Source organism: Choristoneura fumiferana, chromosome 10, assembly GCF_025370935.1.
Source record: "Choristoneura fumiferana chromosome 10, NRCan_CFum_1, whole genome shotgun sequence".
Lineage (NCBI taxonomy): Eukaryota > Metazoa > Arthropoda > Insecta > Lepidoptera > Tortricidae > Choristoneura > Choristoneura fumiferana.
This window is the reverse complement of record NC_133481.1, coordinates 11,307,461-11,333,112: the sequence shown is the minus strand read 5'-3', so window position 1 is coordinate 11,333,112 and position 25,652 is coordinate 11,307,461. Positions and strand designations below refer to the sequence as shown.

Below are 25,652 nucleotides of genomic sequence, written 5' to 3'. Positions count from 1 at the left end.
CTAGAGGCCGTATTATCTAACGTTTCTGACTGACACTCGCGATCACAATCAAATGACAGTTTTTGTTGGTTTGATTGCCATCGCGAGCATCAGAAACGTTACGCAACTGACCCTCAGGTATTAACCGCGTCCGTTGGAACATCTAAGTAACCTTTTTATCTTACTTCTTATCTTACTAATATTATAAATGCAAAAGTTTGTAAGCCTGTTTGTTTGTTTGTTACTTCATCACGTCTAAACCACTGACCCCGATTTCGAGGAAATTCGGTACCTACCTATACAGATGTGTGGGTCCCGGAGAAGGACATAGGGTAGTTTTTATTCCGGAGAATTGCAAGTTTTCGTGGGATAGCGATAAACGAATTCTGCGTTAAATTTATTACTAGCCGTTACCCGCGACTCCGTCCGCGCAAAATTCGTGAGTGATTTTGTGAAGTGATTTCAAAATTTCGTATCCCTAATTTTTAGCAACAGTCGAGATTCAAGAAAAGGTTCAAGTGACATTTTTCTCTCATTACAGCGTTCCAAACGCAATCAAATCCGCCTGTATAACTTGCAGAGATTCCTGGACAGTTACAATGATTGGTCGCAAGGCATGTGGGCAATGTGGGCAGGGGTGTATCGAATGTTGGGCTCCGTTATCGAGTGTGGGCATTCCGTCGCGGTTCGCACCGCACGCGCGCCGCGCGGCAGAAATGTTGGCGCAACGTGACACCGCTGCGCCGGCGACGCCCGCAAGGTCGGCTACTGCACTGAGCGTGTGCCAGCGCACCACCGACTTTACGCTGTAATCCAATTAAAATTTAGGAAACCCGTGGCTCCATCAATTTTTTGATGCTTCTACCAATGTCGAGTTTGGCTAAGACAGGGCATGTAGGCAAATGTCTTGTCGATAATCTGCCAGTTTTCGGTGGGATGATACGCTGAAGTTTGTTTTGTACAGTTGAAAAACTGAAAATAGTACTTTGCAACTTGTTCGCTACAAATATCATGACACCGAAACCGAACAACGGTTATCAATTAGTGTCTTCTTCAATCTTGACATTGGCGAAATCATCGATAGTATCGGAGGTATGGAGCTGTATTTCCAAAAAATTGAATGAATTGTGAAAAAGTTTCACCCTGGTACTCGATTTGGTATTCTTGATTGTATTAAGATTGCAAGAGCTTTCATACGAATACACATTCACATTGTAAATGTTCATGTAAATCTACAAGTAAATATTTCATTTCTAAAACAGGTTTTTTCGTCTGTATAGTAGGTACTTTTTGTTGATAGTTTCTACTTCCATTGTCCCTCAAAGTACATGACCCAAATTTCAAGCCAAACCGATCACTATACGACTTAAAAGATGTACCCCTAAATAACCTTGTAAACAAACATTTAATTAAAATCTTGTAAAATACCCCAGCGTGCGTGTATGATTGTGTGTTCGGAGTACATTTTTCGGTGGTTTTGTGAGCATATGACGTATATTCACCTGTTTATAAAATCATTGTGCATCCCTACATTGGGACTTTAATACACAGAAATATCCCCGCCATAGATTTAGTTAATAGCATCCCAGAGAATCCAAGAACTCATGATTAATCGGGGTACACAACCATTTAGCCACGGAATCACTTAACTAATTTTGCAAATAAGAATATTAAAGCTTAATGGGGATGTTGACACGTGTCTGAGCTGATCTAATAATTTGCGTTCCGCCATTTGGCAAAGCATTCGCAAATATTGCTAATTGAATGCAGAACACCGTGAAAATGTCCACAGACATGTGATTTTAGGCTTCTGAAAATATTTGTTAAAACCATTCCTGGCATTTTTCTCGGTACGAGTATTTAAACAACAGCTTACTGCCTAGCCAGAATATCTCAAACAGATACCTACTTAAGAGCACCTAAATTTAGAAACTGAATAGGTTTTCGAGATCAATTATGGAGACAAGACAAAAGTACCTAGTAGTGATGATGATGGTGTCATCCATGCCGATTTCAGCAACGGTAACGGTTTGTGTCCTAAAATTAGTAGAACTCAAATGACATGTTCTAATATGCTTAGTGTAGCGTATGTAGTGAAGATAGGTATTATGCTTGTCTCACACACACATGATTGAGAGCTCGTCTATATAGCTGTAATGCATGTTACCGGTTAGTTTGATCCATTGTGCTTAACTAATTAACCTCGCACAAAAAGAGAAGTCGCCAAAAGATGATGAGGAATCCAACAGCTTTCAATTATTCACGTTCAACCCATTCGTTGCCGCGCGCCTAATTGCGTACTTTGCAGTGATGCCGACGCTTCTGCAAAACAGATGCCCATCGGCGTCAGCGGCATCACATGAGGATCCACCAAGACGCCGATGGGCGTCAACGGCACTGAATGGGTTAATTACATTACGCGTATTGGGTATGGGACGTAGACCGTGATAACCTTTAGTGAGCTTTGACGCATGTTCCTGTCCCTGCCTCATGACATGACTACAGTTAGTTTGAATAATTTACGGGAGGATGTTGATCTTGTGTACGTAGACCGATGTGCTCTGCCTAGCCTACCCTCATTCTAGCACTTTGAATCCATGTACTTTTTACTACTATTGGAAGCAAATGGATAGCTACGTATCAAATTACATAAAGTTTATAAATAACGAACGGAATACATCATGGTCTGTATTATATTTAAACAAACTGTTTATCTTGTCATGTTCCCAACGCGGACATCCCGTAGCAAATTGTCTAATGACAAAAGAAGTTATTCAAAGTTTGCGTGATTAATAAGTAGATAACTGCTTATGGTAGGTATGTATCGCATTTCGCAACAAATTCTATTAAAACGTAAACGCACTACCGTACTACCAATACGTTTAGCGCGCGTATCTAAACCACAGCGTGCAGTCGTAACACAAGTACGAACATAAATTTATTGATTTACTCCAAAGCAGTAAATAGTTATGTTAATAAGGTGCGGGATACCTATAGCTGATTGTATTGCAAAATGGAAACGCCACGGAGCGCGGGCATGCTCGTACCTTGCACCAACTAATATATTTTCCTTAGCTTATTTATGCAAATGTGCTATATTGACAAACAATATAAATGGAAACATATGAAGTGGACACGTAAAAGTGACAGCTGGGTGCGTACTTATTATGGCGCGCCGCGCTCGAACGGCTCCGTTAGTACCAAATGTGCCAAGTAACGCGCTGTCTGCAAAGCGCATTTTCATTTTAACATCAAATGGACTCGGTTTAATGTTGATACAATCTCTTGAGGTATTGCAATTGAAACAGAAATCAGGTCATGGGTCGCAGTGGTGTGGCATGACGTCTGACAACTTGATTCCCACCAGACCAGATTGCTGATTTTTTTCCGTGAAGACGGCCTGTCGTCGACAGGGAATGACGACTAGATTGGCAAAAGAATTGTTGGATTGGATCCGAAGACATGCCTAAACTCAAGCTACCCTCATTCTTCGGGTTGACTAAACATAATATTATTTTCTTAAAAGAGGACACTGATGATATTATAGTCAAAATACCATAAACGGGACTTATCACGCTATTTTTACACGAGTAATATTTACCTCGACGTTTCGGCAACGTTACAGTTGCCGTGGTCACGAGTAGACTGAAGTGTAAATATTACTCGTGTAAAAATAGCGTGATAAGTCCCGTTTATGGTATTTTGACCGATGATATTCTTCTTCTTATTCATGGTGTGAAAATACTTGTCGAAAATGGTAGTGGTACATAAATAAGTATATGCGTTGGTTGGTACTGCAATAAAACTAACGCTTTTATTTTATTAGAAGATAGGTAGGTATATTTGACTAGTCATAGATGATTAGGGGAATACTTTTCTCCTACTCCACTCCTATTTCAAGTTCAACTTTGATTTTGTCCACTTTAGAACAATTCATCATCATCATCACGTCCCACACAAGAACAAGAGGCTTATTTTGCGAACTTCACATAAATTGAACTTTAGATTAAAATTTTCGCTTTATTCCCAAGAGTCACAATTAAGCCTGTAGCCGTAGGCGCTATAGTCCCAACAATAAATATGTGATTTAATTTAATTTATTCGATACAATCTTGCAAAAACGTTTAGTCATCGATATATTGGCAGAAGATGGCTCGCCCTCGGCCGTGTGGCGCAGACAGGTCGTCGCTGGCGTCGCCGCTGCGCGGGCGCGGTGGCACCTGCACGATAATGGCTCTCGTAACGTCCGAGATTTACACCGATGAATTAAAATGAAATGTCACTTAATTTAATCAACAACACCCCGCAGCGCACATCTGTGCCGGCCCCAGTACAAAATAAGCGCGGATGAATCACCTTGTTTTGCAGTTCATTCTGGGAACCGATTAATAATTATAATAATTTATCTCTCCAATAAAACAATAATTATCAGCGTCGGTAGTCATATGAGCCGTCGTATAAATTTCCTAATGTGAAACCTAGTGTAACGTGATCCGGAGCGAACAGGTTGGCCGACACCTGGCGAAGCTCACGTCAACTCTGCTAATAGACCACTCAAATTACTCGCTTTTCATATTTTCATATTTTTTACCCAAAATATCGATTACCTACATGTTATACTGTAAGCAATTTAAAAAAAATCGCGCTATCTATTTTGCATGGCCAAAAAATTCCCGTATTCTCATATAAACAGTGCATAGCTGTCACATTAACCTCGTTTTAGTAAGAGTTCGTCAACTAGAACTGTTTAATTTGCTTTCCCATTGAGAGTAACGAGCACCGGTAAAATCTGTAGCGTAGCGTGCTAAGCTTGAGATAATGCAATATATTCGGTTATCCTTTTTTGAGCTGCAAGGGTCGAACCACTTAACGTGCCATATAAAACTGAATGCATGTACCCATAAAATACATAATAATGTTCCTTATACCTGATATTGTTGTAAAAAAGTAGGCATCCGAGCATCTCGGCCGGCTCCGCGCAGCCTCGCGCGGCGGTGCGTCGCCTTGCTGACTCGGCCAAATAAGGGCAGGTCGTTGCCCCTTGTTGGTGTTCTTTGTTTTCGTCGCAAGAAACAACACTCTTTCCCGCGGGTATGGAGCGGAGATGAATAATGCGCGCCTTGTCCTCCTATCAATGCATGAAAGCGTGCGCTGTCGCTGCGCACTTTTTAAAACACACCGGTCATACAAATTAAGAATTGATGGACGTCAAGATTGATTAAAAAGGTCTTGCAACTTAATCCAGTGATTAGTTTTTATCACATCGCAAGTATACATTTGAAGTTTAAAAGTGCTTGATTATGGAATAAATTTTGTAGATTATGACAGTCGGGTTGCGAGGATATCAAGTGTCGGCTGAGCTGCCAGGTGTGCTGCGGGACGTTAATCGTAGATCCAACTTCGTATAGATCACCATCGGAACCAGTTTTATTTATTTTAAAGTTGTAAATGACGCAAGTGTATGTCGCTGGTGCGCAGGTGCGTGCGCGCATACGGCCGCGGCCGCCGGCCAACCGCTCTATCGTCCTCATTTTTAACATAGATGGACCAAGTTGAATCGTTTGTTTATGTAGAATTGTCATGGCATGTTTGTGAATAAAGTTTTTTATCTATCTATCTATCTATCAAGTTGTTGCTTATAATGACTTTCTGTCTGTATACCAGCTATCTCCTCAAAAGTCATAACGGATTTTGATGAAGTTCTATGTTTATGTACAGTCACCAGCAGCAATATCTGACACAACAAAGCGCCTGAATATCTGATACGGCTCTATATCTAAGACTGATTGGACGTGTCGCATTTGTTTGCACGCTCGATGCTCCGTGGAGTGACTGACTGTACACAATATGTACCTACCTATTGGGGAATTTAAAACCTAAGTATTTAAGTTTTTATGTGAGTAAAAAAAATCATTATCATGGAACCAAGTTGCTGAAACAAATTTGTTTTGCTTACGCAGGCACTTAAGTAAATCCTTTTTTTTTTCAAATTACTTTATTAGCCTTACCCTATTTACACGTTTTATATTAACTTCACCTGTATGAATGTAACGAAATCTTAAAACTTAATTTCCACTCTCTTCTTATTGTAATATTCACACGAAACATGGCATTTATGCTTATTGCAAGCAATTAAATCACTACCAACCTGATTGCAAGCATCAAAACTGACAGCTGCCATCGATTTTATAGCTCGCATATTTCCTCATAGTGAGATCTGTGTAAGATAATAAAGGACTATCCCCAAATTGCCAAGTATCATCGATAAGCCAAGGTCTGCCCTACCTGCAATAGTGGCAGCCCTTTTATCACAAGTAGCTCAGTGAAATAATTAACTATCACCGAGTGAGTAAGTATTAATTTCCACAAGAAGCCAAATTTCGGCTTATGCCTTGTAAAATAGCAGAGCGAATGGCAGGAAAAAGCAAAAGAGAATCAATAATTTGGAATTTTCTTTTATGTTCTTCTATAAGCGGCCATTAGCGTACCGCGGAGGTTTGCCATGTAGCCATGTAACGTGAGATACATCTTTGGCTTTACCTGCACTTTCCATCACTCATTACATTAGGTCAATTGCTGATCAGTTAAAAAGTAACTTTGTATTGTTTTTACTGTTTACGAGCTTTTTTTACCAACGTTACTTAAATTTCTGATCAGACTTTTCCAATATGTAGATATGATCTATCGTTTTGTACCTTCATATATTATTAATTAATTACAAATTATTAGACGTTTAACTTAAAACCTAAAATTGCTAAAAGTGGCTCCGAAGCCGTAACGTTTCGTGTGCTCTGCCTACCCCATTTGGGAATACAGGCGTGATGTTTGTGTTGTGTGTGTATTAGACGTCTATTTTTAGGGTTCCAGAGCCAAAATGGCAAAAAAGAAACCCTTATAGTTTCGCCATGTCTGTCTGTATGTCTGTCCGTCCGTCCGCGGATTTGCTCAGGGACTATCAATGCTAGAAAGCTGTAATTTTGCACGGATATATATGTAAACTATGCCGATAAAATGGTACAATGCAAATTTTTTTTTATGTTACCTCCCATAGACGTAAAGTGGGGGTGATTTTTTTTTTCTCAACCAACCATATAGTGTTTTTCGATTCAGTAATTTGCGAAATATTCAACTTTAAAGTGCAAATTATCATGAAAATCGAGCGTCCCCCCCCTCTAAAATCTAAACCGGTGGGTGGAAAAATTTGAAAAAATTCGGAATGGGAGAACGTATATCAAACTTTCAAAGAAAATTAAGATTGTTTTATTAGGAATCTTTTTGTATTTTTTATTTAAATTCTAAATTTTTTTTTTGTTACTTTTACGGTCATCCTGTAAAACTATACGGGTAAGTTTGCTTGAGAATTATTAGTAGTTTAAGAGTAAATAGCAGCGTAAGGTATTCCAAGGTAAAATATACCTAAACTTGGAAGATTGCGCATAAAATACGAAATCCTTAGAAAAATATTACTTATTTTTTTCGTCATGGCTAACCCTATTTTGGGCGTGTCCGACACGCTCTTGGCCGGTTTTATTTAATTATTTTCTGTAGTCAGCCATAAAAGTCGCAACTGTATTTCAAGTCGAGAGGGAAGAAAGACTACACTGGTTGGTAGTCAAGTTAGTCCCGCTTGTTAAAATACGTGTGTCTTTTTCGTACATACCTTTGCGTACCTATTACCATACTCACTCGTCAGACTTACTGTCGCGGCAGAGTTCTAATGAGTTAATCAATTCCTACCACCATTAACTTACGTAATATTTTCAACAGACGGTAATTATTCCGAGAATGACTTAATGTGTTTATTATACAAATCAAATCAGTTGACACTTGGCACTCCATTAGCCATATGAGTATGGTTATGACTGCTAAGTATTGGATGGAAATAACCAAGCAGGTTTTCGGTCTGGCGCGACCGTGTGTAAACGGCCGCGCGCAGGCGGGCCGGCGTCGCTCCTCGGCGCCCTACCGTCTACCGGCCGCCTATCATTATTCCCATCCAAACGCAAACCAACCAAGCCTTTTATAACAGAAGCATTTAAACCTCAAGAAGAAAATTAATTCACTGCCATATACTTGCAGCATGAACATTTATAAAGTACTTCTATGCGGTACCAGTTTGTGCAGCTCGCGATCGGGATTCCATTTATATCTGTCCCTGTTTTCCTGTTGCTGGGTACTGGAGCCGAGAGCATCGCACTGCCCCCTCCGCGCCTCAACCATTCCTTGTGTAACTTGTCTACGTAGGAGTTTTAGTGAGGAGATTCTTATAAAAATATTTCAGTTGTTTTTTGCGAAAACGGGATGCACTCACAGCTTCTTACACTTCCGTATTGGATGCAACTAGGTGGTTAAATTGTGAAATGATGCTGAACTGGAAAACTTAGAAAAACCTTTCGAACTAAAAAAAAAACCATTTTCACCTCAGCACCTCAAACAGGCAGGTTTTGCTATGAGAAATCAGTGAGCAAAATCGCATTTTGCTCACTCCGTGAGACAAAGTAACTTTTTAATTATTTTTTTTAAATGCTGAGTACAGTGTTGGGTCTACTCACTGAATTCCAAATATTTGAACTTTACTTTGATCTGTCATTTCACTTCAACTCGAAAAAAGCAAGAGATAGGATCAAATTTGTCGATTACAAACTTAAATTAAATTTTTGGTATTAAAAATATATCGAAATATTTCCAAAATGTAAATTTTCCCGATCTTTTAATAAAGTATGCAACCTCGTTGCACGAAAGCCACTTCTCTTGTTTTTTTTTATAAAAGAATTCCGTATACTGCCTCTACAGTATAATTATTATTTGTTAAATTGAATGATTTTTTAACAAATCTATTTATGTTTATGTAATAGAAATCTTAATAAAAATCATATTTAAAGGTTTAATTTTTCAACCTTTTCAATTACCCCGAGATGAGGCTTTTTGCAGTATTAAAAAATAAGTGTGACATTAGTACAAGAAGTTAAGATTGCATGTTATGAGTATGCGATTTGTATTGTAGCTACTGGACTCTTTTTATGGTTTTAAATGTAATTATTATATTTGATAATAATCGGATTCTATTTAAAAAAAATGTGTTTGTTTTGTAAACAGGTAGGTATATGTGGTTTTATTCTTATGTTACATTTAAATTATGTTCTCGCTGCTGAGGTGAAAAATTGTATGTGTCACACGAGACCAAAGTTTTTTTGCATCTCGTGTATTTCAATCCCTTGCTGATCTCAGGATTCTAACCTAGAATCACTCGCTAACGCTCGTGATTCAATTATAGAATCCTTCGCTTACTCGGGATTCAAAATCAACACTCGCAACAAAAAACAACTTTGCTCTCTTGTTGCACAAATAACTATTACTCGTACAGTTTTACGCGGACGCAACAATTATCTATAGGTACGTTCAGTTTGGACACTCGAAACTTTGTTTGCTTTCGTAATTTCTTACTTTATTTAAATTCTGTTTATCAGATTGTTTTGAGTATTCTTCGGACCGCAGCATCATAATGTTGTGCTCGCGCAGGTCTAGTGGGGGGGAGTGAGGACGCTGCAAGTGAAGACTCGGGATGGTGGGACTCGCGGAAGCGACGGCGACCGAGCGTCTGCCGAAGGCACCTGCCTAGCCAGGCTATTTATAAACCAGACTTTACCTCGCCACAAAATAGCTGCAATGCCCCTAGCACACAAGTGTTTATCACATGCATTAGACATCTATCCCTTTCACACTAACATGCAGGCTTGAAAGGGATAGATAGAGCCTTAATTCCTGCGGAAAAAAGCCAGCGTGCTAAGCCCTCTGCGCATACCATGCACTCGGTAACAAATATACTTACCTAAATATAAACTCGCAGTATCTCACAAAGCCCGATGATTACAATATTACGGGCTACCGTTATGGCCGTAAAATAAACACTTACAAAGTAAAAGTTTGTTTATATCGCGATTTTGCGCAGCACTTTATGGAAGCATGGAAATTGCCATTGCCTGTATTCTAGAATGATGTTTTGTATCTATGCTCTAGCTATAGGCAGGTGACTTATTTCTTAGGCTGACGTAAACATACTCAGCTTGTTTGAAAATCTCCTTCTAAGAGATAACATTCGAGTGGCGAGAAAGGACTGCCAACTGCCTTTTTTTTCATTTAAATGAGTGCTTCTAGGCATCATTTGTTTATCTTAGCACTAAGTATCTTGACTTTAGCTAGGTACCTACAACTCTAAAAGTTTAACTATTTTACATAATCGGTGCTCTTATATAGGGTTTCATTCGATGTTTTGTATAAATGCAAATATATGTTTTGAGTTTGTCTTTCTTCAATTATCAATCGTCGTGTTGCCGTGTATCAATTGGCGTGTTGCCTGTGCACAACGTCTTTGGTGGCTGACTAGACCAAGATGCAAGAGCGATATTTTCGTCCTCAGGTCTGACAAGAAAAGTCTGCGGATGTTGATGCCGAACTGCCTTGGTGTCGTTTGTGTTTGTCAAGAGTTTGATTGAAGTTTTAGTTTGAAAGATTATTTCTTTTTGCTCAGATTTAAGGACTGCGCTAAGCGAGATATGGCCTCCTTCAAAATTGACCACCTTGACTGGGAAATGCTGGCGGAAAATGTACTGATTTTCGCAGACATGTATTGAAGGGTCGCAAATTTTATATCTTACTATATTAGTACAAAACATATTAGGGATTTAGAGTATGAGGACATGTGATATTATGGCTTATGATTATTAGAACATAAGATCATTATGGCAAAAGTATGATATGTCAAAAGTGCTTATGGCAAAAGTGTTATGGCATCTGAGTTCAGGACAAACGATATTATGGATTACGAAGGAGACCCCCTTGACTCTATTGATTGTGGTGCGTGTTAGCATTCCAATACCGTTTAAAAAAAGTGTTTTTATTTTTCAAATCAGTAAGGAATCTCGGAACGGTATGACAGTTATTCGAAGTACACCGTCTAACTCACAGTAGTTGAATCAATATTATTTTTAACGATCAGTGGAGTCGCTGTTTGCGCACTACGTGTCGAACATGTTTACGTAACAGTGTTGGAAGGTGCAGTTTGCTTTGTGCGGGCGCGGGACAAGACCAGCCGCGCACAAGCGACTGTAAAGCGTAAATCATATAATAGGACGGCAGCGGGTCGGGAGCTGGTCGGGTCGGGAGTGCGGTGGGCCTATTTACGTGGATGTATTACGAACAACAGCATACTGGCGACAGCAGGGCTACTAGGTACGAAACTCGAAACTCGAAGTTCGTGTCGTGCGGTCCCTCTCGCTCTCGTATTAAATAGTATAAGAGTCAGAGGGACCGCGCGACACGAACTTCGAGTTTCGAGTTTCGTAGTAGCCCTGCAGGCGCGGGTCGAGCCGTGCGCGGGCGCCGCGGGTTGATATTGTTCGTATACTGCCCCGTAAATAAGTCCGTTGCACTCCCGCCACGCTGTCGCCCGTGCGTGGTTTCGCTTAAGTCGCAGGCAACTACGCAACTATATAATCGAACCAGTTGAATCAAAGTCAAAATATCTTTATTCAATAAAGGCTATGACAAGCACTTATGAATGTCAAAAAAATCTACCACCGGTTTGGTTTGCAATGTTGTTTAAAGATTACAAGTATTTAGCACAACTACATTTTTTAACACAATAGATTCGCTATTGGAAATTTGGAAGTAAGCGATTGCCTATGCGGATCGGATTCATTTCCAGATATCCCTGTCCATGATGTAATAATTAATTTTATAATGCGCCTTAGATGTAGGTACCTATTCTTGACAATAGTTTTCAATTTTCTATCTGTTTGAACAGTTATATTTTTTGAAATTTTATTGTAAAAACGTATGCAATCATGACCAATTTTGGGGACTTTTAACATCAGCACCATCGTAACCGAAAGACTTTTACTTTTGAAAAATGAGGTAGGCCTAGAACACCACGGTGAACAACAATTTGCCATCAACACACTTTCACACAATTTTTTTTTAAATTTTTAATAACATGGCTTGGCATGGCATGGCTGGCATGGGAGCCAAAATGGCAAAAACGGAACCCTTATAGTTTCGCCATGTCTGTCTGTCTGTCTGTCCGTCTGTGGCTTTGCTCAGGGACTATCAATGCTAGAAAGCTGTAATTTTGCACGAATATATATATAAACTATGCCGACAAAATGGTACAATAAACAATTCAAAAAAAATATTTTATGGTACCTCCCATGGGTGATTTTCTCATCCAACCCTACAGTGTGGGGTATCGTTGGATAGGTCTTTTAAAACCATTAGGGGTTTGCTAAGACCTGAAAGAAGAAATTTTTCGATTCAGTGGTTTGTTTGCGAAATATTCAACTTTAAAGTGCAAATTTTCAATAAAATCGATCGAGCGTCCCCCCCCCCTCTAAAATCTAAGGAGCCTCCGGATCTCCCACTCACTGTACAAAACACAGTAGCAAAATTACTTTTTCACGCCGGTATTCTAAGGGTGTGGTACTAACCCGATCGAGCCGGCCCATTCGTACTGCAGCCAGCAAGCGGTTACAGTAAGGCTCTACCACACCAAAAATGCCTGTGGAAGATCCAATGATGTTCCTTGTCTGATACCAATTCGTTTAAAGATGACTATATACTAGCGATGGTAAATGACAATCCTGTCTTGAACTGACCAGTATTCCATAATAATACAGTCAGCGTGAAAAGTAACAAATAGACGCGTACTCCGACGTACATATTAGTGGGTTTATTAATTATATTTTCTCATAATGTTTGCAAGTTCATATAAGCATTATCTTACTTTCAGATAACATTCCTTCTGCTTAATTTAAATTGCCTAAGAAAATAAATGAAATCTCAAATTTTCTTTGTAATAAAATTAAAATCATGATTAAATAATTTCGTTGCGGTTATTGTTTCACACACATCAAGGAACGTCGTGTCGGCATGTCAGTAATATAAAGTAAACAAAGTTTTCTAGTAGGAAAATTTGCACCTAACCGCAATTTCCGAAACGTGACACATGCGGTAATCGCTATATTGCTCCGCAAATAGGCTTTTGTTCGCAGCAAATACTGTCTGCCAGTGTGTCTGACCAAACTGAATGGACACTTCATAGATCATTAATTTAAGCAACGCAAATAGCTACATTACATTTTTTTACACATGGGATCATTCCTTACACATTTGTAAACTGTACCTAATCCTTGTCATGCAGCAATTAGCACAGTTTACTTAATAAACTACTATCTTTTACCTCGCTCTTCCACACGTGCAAAACAGCCATGTCTGGACGACACATATGTTTTCATGCATAAGCCGGCCCTCCTCCACTTCCACATAAACCAACATCAACACATTGACACACAGATATAACTACCATAAACACCACACAAAATGCTAACACTGACACAAAACTATTCCCAAACAAAACAAAAGACGCACATTTACATACTAGCCTGTTGCCCGCGACTCCGTCTGCGTAGAATTCGTTTATCGCTATCCGGCGGGAACTATGAATTTTTCCGGGATAAAAACATCATTGTAAAACACAGTTATAGTATTGTAATAAAGCTTATTTCTATTTCTATCCTATGATCTTCCTCGGGGCTCAAACAAGAAACAGACTTACAAACTTTCGCATTTATAATATTAAAGTAGGTAGTGGGGTTCCTTCGTAATATAAAATAAAGTAGCTGTACCTATTTTTTTAAAGTCGTCGGTGCACATAAGGCCCGGCACACACAAGCGTGTTTGTCGACGCTAAGGGCCGCCCGTGTGAAGCACCGCTCTCCGCTTGTTGGAAAACATCTGTAATTAGAGAGTCGAAAATGTTAGACGTTCCTGATTTTTCGGCGATTACTTGATTGAAGACAAATTTATGTTTAGCTAGAAACTACATTGTGTGTATTTTTTGGCACCTACCAATTTTTAGAAGAGTTTATTAAGGGGCTGTATACGGTGAAGAAAAACATCGTTGGGAAACCGGCACATACCTGCGAAAAAATTCAATGTTGTGTGTGAAGTTCCCAATTCGCTCTAGGCCGCGTGGGAATTACGGCCAAGGCCCTCTCATTCTGAGAGTGGTCCTATGTCCTTCAGTGAGAGTTATATAGACCGAGATGATAAATCAATATAGACCTAGTTTATTTCACTTGATGTCGAGACTCTTTGCTTCAAGCGGTTCTGGCGCTTCGTGGCCATGTCACATGGAACAGAGTAGCTTGAAGCATTCTGGAACAAACAATAAACGGGGCTCCAATCAACTCTACCGGTGGTTGAATTGTTTTGACATTCATAAGTGCTTGTTATAGCCTAAAATGAATAAAGATATTTTGACTTTGACTTTAACACTTTGAGCAAGATGGTGAGTCGTAGTCGTGACTACGCAATATCCGGGAGTGAACGGGAAATAAGAGTGCCCAGCTTTTCAAACTGACAAAAGACTAAATCAGATATGCGGAGCTGACTGCCAACCTTTATTAGTTGACATCCGCCTGGAGAGAGATTATTTTTAGCGGTTAACTGAGTCTGTTAAAAAATAGGTGCTATGTAAAAGTAGTTAATCATCAACATCATCTCGATGGATGGTGGTTCTCCACTTTGAACACTTTGACACTTTGAGTGATCTTTCTTATCCCGTTATCCCGTAGCTAATTAAATACGTGCAAACTTGTAATGAACTGGCACCTGGTTGTTTTCCAACATGTTACGATATGTGCATGTATGTATATATATATATCTAAAAATAAAAAACCGGCCAAGAGCGTGTCGTACACGCCTAGGATAGGGTTCCGTAGCCATTACGAAAAAATAAAATTATATTTTTTTAAGGATTTCGTATTGTGTACTGAATCTTCCAAGTTTAGGTATATTTTATACCTTAGGCTATTTACTCTTAAATTACTAATAATTCTCAAGCAATCTAAGCCGCTATAATTTTCCTTGTAAATTTGATATATTTACTACCATTCTGATTTTTTTCTAATTTTTCCACCCAACAGTTTAGATTTTAGAGGGGACGCTCGATTTCAATGGAATTTGCACTTTAAAGTTGAATATTTCGCAAACAGATCACTGAATACAAAAATTGTCTTATAAACCCCCTCAATGGTTTTAAAAGACCTATCCAACGATACTCCACAATATAGGGTTAGTCGAGAAAAAAAATAACCCCCACTTTACGTCTATGGGAGGTACCCTAAAAAAAAATTTACTTTTTTTTATTGTACCACTTTGTCGGCGTGACTGATATGTATATTCATGTCAAATTACAGCTCTCTAGTACTAACGGTCTCTGAGCTTAGCCGCGGACAGACAGACGGACAGACATGGCGAAACTATAAGGGTTCCTAGTTGACTACGGAACCCTAAAAAACTACCCTTTCTTGCAAGACCGGCAACACACTAGCAGTCCCAGTTGGTGCTATGGATGTCTATAGATGGCGATCACTTGCTCACTGGTTCACTAACAGCCTATTCGTTCTGGCTTTGAGTAACCTTTATTTGTATTGCCCTAATTTTGCAGCATAGATTCTTCATTTTGCTGTGCCCTAACAGATGAACCCCTCTTGAATCTAATTATACTATGTAAGACCTAATGTACGACATGATTACTATGCAATAAATGAATTATGAATTATGAATTTACCATGTAAGTAGACTAGTATTTAGGAAATTTCCACTTTATAAGGAGCTCTACAACAGGAATAAAACAGCACATGTGAGTAATTTGTACACAACCATTTTTTTAGTCAAGACTTAAAAAATATTTTCAAACCTGTCCTCACCAGCTAATGCGTCAATGATCTAGTTATTATTTGTTATTTCAACGCAACACCGTTATATAGACAAATCGTTTTTCAGGGTTCCGTACCGCAAAAGAGAAAAGATCCGTCTGCCTGTCTGACTATGTGTAAAGACCCTTTTCCAAAACTCAAATCTGCAATACTTAAGTACCTGAGAACTGTGAAAAAGAAAGTTTGTAATTTGATGCGATCGAAACAACATACAACCTGTTCAAAGTATGTTTTCGTACAAAAACCACGAACATTAAAATCTAAAAGTTACTTTCCGTTGACATAAAACTTGGCAAAAAATCAGACCTTAAAACATATCAAAATTTAGAAATACAATGAAGTACCTCTAACTTATTTTTGTTGACATCTTCCATTTGTATGGTGCTTTCAGTGCGCTAGCCCGACTCGTAGTTGACCGATTTTTTTTAACTAACAATTTTCATTCATCCGGCCGATATATACTAACTTAACTAGCACATACAGCCTTTTAAACGGTCATTAGCGAATTCCACGCGAAAAGGGCCGCGTCCTTACTCAGAGGTCGTTTGTAGATATAAGCATTTAAAAGCGCTCGTAAAAACTCGGCAAGGTGAACTGAACTGTTAGACAAAGGCGCATCGCACACTGGACTGGGCTAATTAGGCTGCTCGCGGAGTGGAATGCCCCGCAGGCCGCGGCTGTGCTGCCAGAATAAATACACGCAGAAGCGACAATATGTAAGAGTGGAGAACTTTTTACTTGTCTGGAGGATTTTTTTATAAAAAAAGCGTTTAATTCAGATCACAAAGAATCCATAGTCTTGTTAGTATACATTTACATCCTTAAAACTATGTTAGTGTTGAATTTAGATAATGATAATAATTTAATCTATTAAATGTAATGAGTATTAAAATGAAAATGTCACATGAAAAACACTTATTATACAAATAGCATGAGCTATGTTTTAGTTATTTGCTCATATTACAGGCCACACCCCGTATTCCTATTTTAAACCTATCACACTCTTATTACTCTTATTAAAAGCAAATGCAATAGCATGTAATGTACTTAATTCAGTACAACAAAAATACATTTGTACATATACCTACCATGTTTTAAGTCAGCCCGTTCAGCGGAAGTGATGAAAATTCAACTTGCAAGATAGATTTGTTTGACCTTAACAAACAATCAAACTTTAGGTAATTAAGTACATGTAAAATACATATAAGGCATGCAATACCTTACGGTTTTTTCATTAATAAAAAAATACTGTACTCGTTAGTTATGTAATAGTGATAAATATGAAGTACTTAAAACTAAAAATAAACACTCGATACCAAGTCAAAACAATCGAAACTAAAATGTTTAAGCATGAAAAATCCATAAGGAGAAAGTGTATTATTATAATAATCGTTGAAATTTTATTTAGAAACTAAAAATATTATAAAATACAATTAAAAGAGTAAAACTTAATAATAAGTTAAACTAAAACTAGGTATTCAATAAAATCGTCATAGAAACTTATCAATTTATTATTTATCTAACTAGTTTTTGCCCTCGACTTCGTCTGCGTAGATTTCGATATTTACACAATATTCCATAGTAAGTACCTAATATGATTTCCTCAAACAAATGTAAATTAAAAAAAAACATTATCCAATTTCATGGGATTTTCGAAAAATTGTATCAAACTGTATGCTCAAGGGATGAAATTTTACAAACAGAAAGGCATAGTAACGCGTATAAAATGCGAGCCCCAAATAATTTGACATTTACTCCGCAAACGATAGATATTTTTTTTAAAGTACCTACCCACCTTCGTAGCCATTATTAAGTGCTTAAATGGCGATCGGCGATACGTATGAATATGAATGCGATATAATTATGATTAGGTATAATTCATGAACGAGTAAATTAATAATTTTCTATTATTTGGTAGTATATTAAATAATTATGCAATTATACGCGTGTTGATAACGTTACTATGTAAACTTATTTTTTGTTTACTTGATTACTTAATGTTTACTTAGTTCCCCAAAAGATGGCACTGTGCAATGTGTAGCAATTAGTTTATCGTCGTTTAATTTTGTTGCATTATTAAATCAATAAAAAAATTGTTGATATCCTTACTCCTCTTCTAAACTTAGAGTTAATTTGGCAAAATCGTTCCTCAGTGGCGTATTCATGTCACAGCGTACTATTATTAATTTCAGTGCCATCTGTTAGTTTAGCAGGGTACTCGATAGTCGTTGAAAGTTTGCACCTCCTTCCTAGGCTTCATAAGATTCAGATGCAAACTTAACTCAATCTAGGGTAGTGGCTACCCCCTCCTTTCAGGGGTTTTATTTTTATAGCCTACAACCTGGCTAGGGATTTTCTCGACAGATTAGTAAAGTTTTCATTAAAATCCGTTCAGCTGTTTCCACGTGATGCCCGGTTAAATAAACAGACAAACAGACAAAAATTCTAAAAACTGTTGCAACGTGTTTATATAGATAGATAGATTAGCAGTTGCTATTGAATGTTTTGAATCTGTAAATCATTTATTTGTACCTCCCCCTCCCCCCGATATTTGCAATAAATTAGATTAGGTAATAACAACATGGAATTTTACGCCTCCTTATAATGGGTGCCCGTGCCCCCTCCCCCTTCTTAGGTCCAGCCCAGTAATTATATAACTGTTTACCGTACATTTGTGATGTGTGTGTGTTACAATCATGGTTCTTTTATAATTCCATAAACAACATTTAACGATAAAAGAAGTAACAATTTAGAATAGCAGCGGAAGTGAACAGTGATAATGATTTGTTGACTTAAATTGTAACTTGATAATTATCGTAACGTTATTAATTTAAGGGATAAGGCATTTTGCATTTACTTTTTTTTTGGTTTCGTTTCGGCATTAACGTATCCATCCTTGTACATACATAATTAGAATAATCCTATCAAAACATGAGTTGAAGGGCGAAAAACATGGGTACCTGATTAAAAACATTTAAAGACAAACTACAGTCAACAGAGTGATACGGCCAAAACTCAGGAGAAAATAAATATTGCGTGTAAAGAGGTAAAAATTTGGCCCACAGTCTCAGAGTTGCTGATCTATACGTTTTTAGTCTTTGGCCCGTAATTGCAGCGCGCGCGCCGCCTGAGGCTCCTCGATCATTGCCAGCGAAGCTTTTGCGCCTAAGATTTATTTACATCCGGATTCTCTAGGTATGTAATAAGTAAGCCAAAAGTTTATAATTTAAAACAATTCGACGCCTCTGCAAAAACAGTTAATAAATATTCAATACCTCTAACACTGTCGCTTTTGACGATAGAGATTCAACTTCAAATTTCTAAAGGCTTGGCTATATTTTGAGTAGGTTTCTAGAACTGTTAGGTACTATTTTGTAGAATATCTTTCGTTCATACAACAGAACATCGACACACTTGCTTTGTGACGATACACAAAAAAGTTATTTAAAGATATCAAACCGTAAATTTAAAATGAAAACCTATTTTTTTGTAAATATGTCATTGTTCTACTGGATGAGCGATTTGCTGAAATCAATCCTTCTATGCAAGCCAAAACGAAAATGCATTGCGTTATTGTTAACGATAATGGAAATAATCTAAAATACTGTTCTACTTTTTTCAACATACATATAAATACCAACAAAAAGCCTAGCGCTTAACGTTTAACCACAATCACACCTGACAGCAAATATAGATTATGCAAGATGGAACACACTTGCCGAGCAAATGCCCATCATTCATTCATTTTGAAGAGTGCCTTTACAGTACATAGAAATAGACGAAGAGAAACAGTTCATACTCTTTGCTGATATAGTAAAAGATCAAAACGACTTAATTATGGGTTGGTTGGGACTTCTTTTTGGATATGTGATAGAAATATGTGGCAAAGACGTGTCCTTTTGGCTTTGTTCGTCTACGGTTGACCATGATGATGATGAAAAAGAAATGATTTTGTGCATTTCAAAATTTATAAAATAGACTTGATAGCCAGTTCCAGTCGAATCGAGAAATAAAATATTAGTTGAAATGATGTTAACACGTCCAGAAACTGGTTTTCGATAAAAAAATTCAATATAAAGGTAAATGACGAAAATCATGGAGTTTTTCTTTGATATTCATTTAAATACATCTAAACCTTAATTATATAATCCATCAATTTTTGTTTAATAATTACTTATTTAATTGACTCTGCTTTGAAATAGAACATGATTCATACAAGATCAAATTTCATAAAATCGATTATTAAATAAGTTAAGTTGTTAAAGAGTTATAGCAGGAATTTCAAACTATTATTAGTCAATCGTCACCAATCATAGTCTCGACACCCGATATTTTTTGGAATGAAACCACTGGTTATATCCAAAGAACCACATGGACATCAAAATTAACCTTCTTCTTTAAACCAAAACGATAAAAGCTCCGATATTTAGCCAAACAATTTGAATTTGAGGGTAGACAAAAGACGGTTGATAATTCCACCCACTTTAATTTTCGTTTAAACCACAAAAGATTAAATAAATTAAAAACTGACGTTGTATTTATCAGCAAATCATATCAATATTGAATAACTTAACTATGCAAGTACAGTCAAAATATAGAAAGTTTCAAAAATCTAACTGACTCTTATTCCGATATTATTTTTAGTGGTTCGCTATTTTTAATACTTGCAGCCTTATTTTACAGTTGCATTCATTTTTCTTAATTTGGCTACGAATGAGTAAGCTAACTCTTAGTTAAGTACACAAAATAATTATATGACGAAAAATACATAAAAATGACAACAAGTTCATTACTAAGCAACTTAACCACAATGCTGAAAATATATTACATTATTCATTTTAAAGAGTGCCTTTACAGTACATAGAAAATAGACGAAGAGAAACAGTTCATACTCTTTGCTGATATAGTAAAAGATCAAAACTACTTAATTATGGGTTGGTTGGGACCGATGCTGTTCTTGAATGGAAACTGTCGCGAGGATAGGTCCTCTATTAGGTCGCACGAGTCTGAAGAATGCTGGCTGTGCAAGACGTGTCCTTGGGGCGCTTTTTGGGCGAGATCTGCGTCCAACAGTGGACGTCTTTCGGTTGACAATGATGATGATGAAATCTGAAATGATTTTGTGCATATTAGAATGATATTTATAAAATAGACTTGATAGCCAGTTCTAGTCGAGTCGAGAAATAAAATAATAAGTGAAATGAAGTTAACACGTCCAGAAACTGGTTTTCGATAAAAAAATTCAGTATAAAGGTAAATGAAGAAAATCATGGAGTTTTTCTTTGATATTCATTTAAATACATCTAAAACCTTAATTATATAATCCATCCAATATTTTAAAAAGCGGCAGTGGCGGTTTTGAGTTTTAATAATTACTTATTTAATTGACTCTGCTTTGAAATAGAGACATGATTGGACAATAACAAGATCAAATTTCATAAAATCGATTATTAAGTGATATAGTTAAGTTGTTAAAGAGTTATATAGGAATTTCAAACTATTATTAGTCAATCGTCACCAATCATAGTCAATCGACACCCGATATTTTTAAGAGCAAACTGGAATGAAACCACTGGAGGTATTATTTTTCTGATAAAGAACCCACATTGTTTACACTTTATCAAAATTAACCTTTCACATCTGATTAGGTAAACTGATATATAGAAAAGTTACGTTATAAGAAGCTCCGATATTTGAGCCAAACAATTTGAATTTGAGGGTAGACAAAGACGGTTGATAACATCCACCCACAAGTTTTAAGTCTACCCGGGCTAATGAGGCTTTGGTAGATGCGTTGAAATATCAGAAGCTCAAAAGATAAATTAACCGTTAATGTTAATATTAAACACTACTGACGTAATGTTACGTATTTATCGGAAAGTTTCATTACTTAAAATCATATCTATTATTGAAAGAAAAACTTATAGGGTTTGATGAGAAACGATTCCAAAAGTAGAAATATTTTAAAGTAAGTGTGGACACAGAAAGTACAGTCAAAATATAGACTTATTCAAAGTTTCAAAAATAACTACCACAGACTCTTATTCCGACGCAATAGTAACATATTATTTTTGAGTGGTTCGAATAGATACCTATTTTTGCACTTGACTGTACTTAACTACATTTGCCTAACTTTGGTACAGTTGGTAGGATACTTGATACAAAATAGTCAGGAGATGCAAGTTTTAAATAATCTTAGACCTTTCTTGAGCAAATGTATTGCTAATATCAGCAAATAATACTAACTGACGGTCGTCAAAGTTACTCAGTTAGTTAGTTAGTTAGTTAGTTCTTAGTTTCGCTATATAGTGTGGGACCAAAAGTAATAAAATTAATATAAAACTACCCTGTTTCCCGCAACTCCGTCTGCGTAAATTTCGTTTATCACTATCCCGCGGAAAAATACAATTCAATACAATGACTCTTTATTGTACACCAGAAATAGCAAGCGATACATAAAGAAGGAAGGTGGTGCATGTAGATCGAAATATTAAAACACCAAAAATACATCTACACACACACATATATATACACATACGCAACTGTACATATATAATACAATACAATGACTCTTTATTGTACACCAGAAATAGTAGGTAAGCGATACAGAAAACAGGTACACAGAGAGAAAATTACAAGGTAAGCACAAGGTAGCCTTATCGCTTAAAAGAGATCTCTTCCAGGCAACCTTTTTACAGAAAGAAGGAAGGACTAGTTTACAGCAGGTGGTGCGTCAACAGTAGATCAGAAAATTAAAACGCAACAAAAACACATTATCGTACATATAGTACACGTCTAAAATAAATATAGGCAATGGGATACACGTCTGAATAAATATAGGCAGAGGGATAAACAGCAACACATAAATAAACTATGATAAATTGTTTTGGTCGTGTAACTTACAGATTGGTTTAAATATAACGTTATTTTTCTGAGAAAATTGCATTAATTCAAACTTTACATAATTTGATACGTACACCTTGAATCCCAACAAAACAGAAGTAGTAGTTAGAAAATTAGAAATAGTGCTAGAAATAGCTAGCACGAGAGAAATGGACGGGAAACGCCTATAATTCTTTTCTCCGGGTTGACGGCGCAATTTCCTGGTATCCATGCAGCGCTGTAACTGTAATAAGACGCTTTCCGAGAAATAGTGCAAGCTGCAACCTATGCACCATTAGGACTAACGTTTTGCCCTCCGGCCGTGAGTTGGTTTAGCAATATCCCACTAATATTATAAATGCGAAAGTTTGTAAGTCTATTTGTTTGTTTGTTACCTTATCACGTCGAAACCGCTGAACCGATTTAGATGAAATTCGGTATACAGATAACGACACAGAATAGTTACATCCGGATAAAATACATAGTTCGAACGAATTCTACGCGAAAGGAGTCGCAGGCAACAGCTATTAAATAAATATACCTATCTAAATGCATACATAGCGAATTAGGATGCAAGGCGCGGCAGAGTATTCTTATAAACGTCGAGTGTCTACAGCAGCTACATCCAGCAGTAATTTATTCCTCATAAGCAGGTTCTCGGAGATCAGGAGGTTTCAATTGCATAATTTACTGATTCTGATGTGTATACGTTCGTAAATACATGCATGAATAAATTCATATTAAACTAACGGAGGCAGTTTGATTATACAGGTAACTAAATTTCATCAGTTTTCTAGTTGCAAATTAAAATGTCGCTCTAATAAGTTATTTCTAAACAAAGTTGAAATGATTTGTAGACGAATAGAAGATGTAGTTTTGTCGGTGTTCTTTCCTATTTAACGTTTATCCTTATCGATCGTTTTACTCGATGAACAGATCTCCTAACATCAGGTAGGCGTATCAAAAACTAGATAAAGCCCTTGTTCATTTTAATTCCATATTTCATAAATAAGAACCAAAATGTACTATTGGTATTTAAATGATGCAAGTAATTGTATAAACCGTTTCATTAACCATCTTAAATGTTCAATCCAAACAATTAACCTTATTAATAAGAGGTAACATTACAAATGTGTTATGAAGAAAATATTGTACTTGAAAGACAAAGTAAACGTAATTTTTCACTTCTCATGCTCTTAAAATGTTATTTTAGTCTCTGCATATCGGGACTAAAGCTCCTTATTAATCTCGAGGGATTAAAGTATTTTTTTTAATTTACTGTGGAAACGTAACCCCCTAAACAGCCAGTCACTTACTTAGATTATTGTTTATAGACAATTGACGAGATTTCATTTTTTTGATACCTAAAAATTACTACAGGAATCGAAAGAGTTTTGCCTCCTGAACACGGAAAAATCTTTATTTAATTTATTTCTCCATATTTAAAAAAAATACAAGAATGTTACCAGAAAAAAGATCTGTCATAATTTTTAATTTGACATTGATATTGACACTTGCTTGAGGGATAACGAACGATTATTGATTTAAATATTTTTTTAGCAGCCCGTAGTTGTGATCGAAATGGATAGACGAAGTATATACCCCTTCGAAATATACCAAATATTGTTTCGTGCCTAATTGCCAAAATTATTACCTAATTGAAGGCACCGGATAAACATTTCATTCCAAATCGTCAATGTTATGATCATCCGCCGTATCCGTAAGAAAGCCAGCTGTCGCATTTATCTGCAGGCCAGTATCAATGATCCGTTATTTATAGCCAAAATCGTCGTAGAAGTCTTATATTTTAATTTTCAGAGCAAGAAAGAACCAAACCGCCTATGTATGCAAACCACACGCCACGCACAACAAAATTTTGACAACATCAACGTCAGATTTACGTCATCATCTTTTTTTTAATAGACACTAACTAAAGTAATGGATCTATTGTGTGGTAGTTTTGAAGTTATGCCCTTTTAGAATAAGCATATCTTAATTTTTTTAATAAATTAATTAATAATCCTAGTAAAAATTTAAACTTTCAGCGTCTTTCTCTTTCCAAACAGAATACAGAAAACGAATCAAATTATAGTCTTAGAAATATAAAATCTTGTCAATTGTAAAGCTCACAAAATTAACGAGTCACTAACGAGTGACATTGACGAGGTACTTATGAGATAATATAAAAAAACATACTTTTATTTGATAAATAAGTGTAAATCAGAACATCTTAGCTACTTGCATAATGAAATCTCTTCATGGTTTAGTTATCTTTTAAACAGCTTTTACTTCATTTGACCTTTTGAATGTTCCTTTCTCGTAAGTTAACGGAAATAAAAAATAACACACACCTTTGAATTTGTTATTAGGCCGCTATTAGAATAAGATTGAAAGATCTCTCGTTGTATATACATTTCGATGTAACTATATTGAGTAACTGTAATTTCCATTATCAATTTAATTGCGATTTTGCATTGTTTACTTTGGACTTAATTTATGCATAAAAAGAAGGGTAGGAGCGCGCAGCAATGCCACACGCGACTACTTAAATAACCACACAATTTGAACATGAAAATACGACAATTGTTAATAAATCAAAATATGTTGGAAAACAACATTGTCACTAAAGTTCAATATCTCAAAACGGCTTGATAAAATGTGATAAAATATGTCTAGGAACCATCGCTAGAAAACCTGCTTTCAAATAAAAAAACTGCATTCAAATCGGTTCAACCGTTTAAAGAGCTACGGTGCCACAGACAGACTCACAGGCACACATATAGGTCAAACTTATAACACCCCTTTTTTGCGTCGGGGTTAAAAAAGGTACAAAATCCGCACTTGCCACTACACTCAGCGCAGCACTTGGCTACAGTCAAAAGCTCTCAAGAATTCCATGCTCGTCCTACATGCATGAGTAGAAGAGCTAGCATAGCGACAGCGTAGATAATATTATATTAACCGTCCGCCGGCGCGGGCGGCCTTCGCCAGCACTTTCACTCCGCTCGCCTCGCG

General features: G+C 36.8%; 1 protein-coding gene across 4 annotated transcripts in view; it reads right to left on the bottom strand.

The window, feature by feature from the left end:
- Nucleotides 1-25,652, bottom strand: part of LOC141432097 (prolyl 4-hydroxylase subunit alpha-1-like) — a 136,009-nt gene that overhangs the window by 47,090 nt on the left and 63,267 nt on the right. Inside the window, exon 1 of one of the 4 annotated variants that reach the window (XR_012451793.1) lies at nt 13,659-13,745. The exons of the other annotated variants lie outside the window; for them this stretch is intronic. The gene's annotated coding sequence lies outside the window, so the exon portion shown is untranslated. Of the gene's footprint in view, nt 1-13,658; nt 13,746-25,652 lie in introns of those variants that run through there. 4 annotated transcript variants of the gene reach the window in all.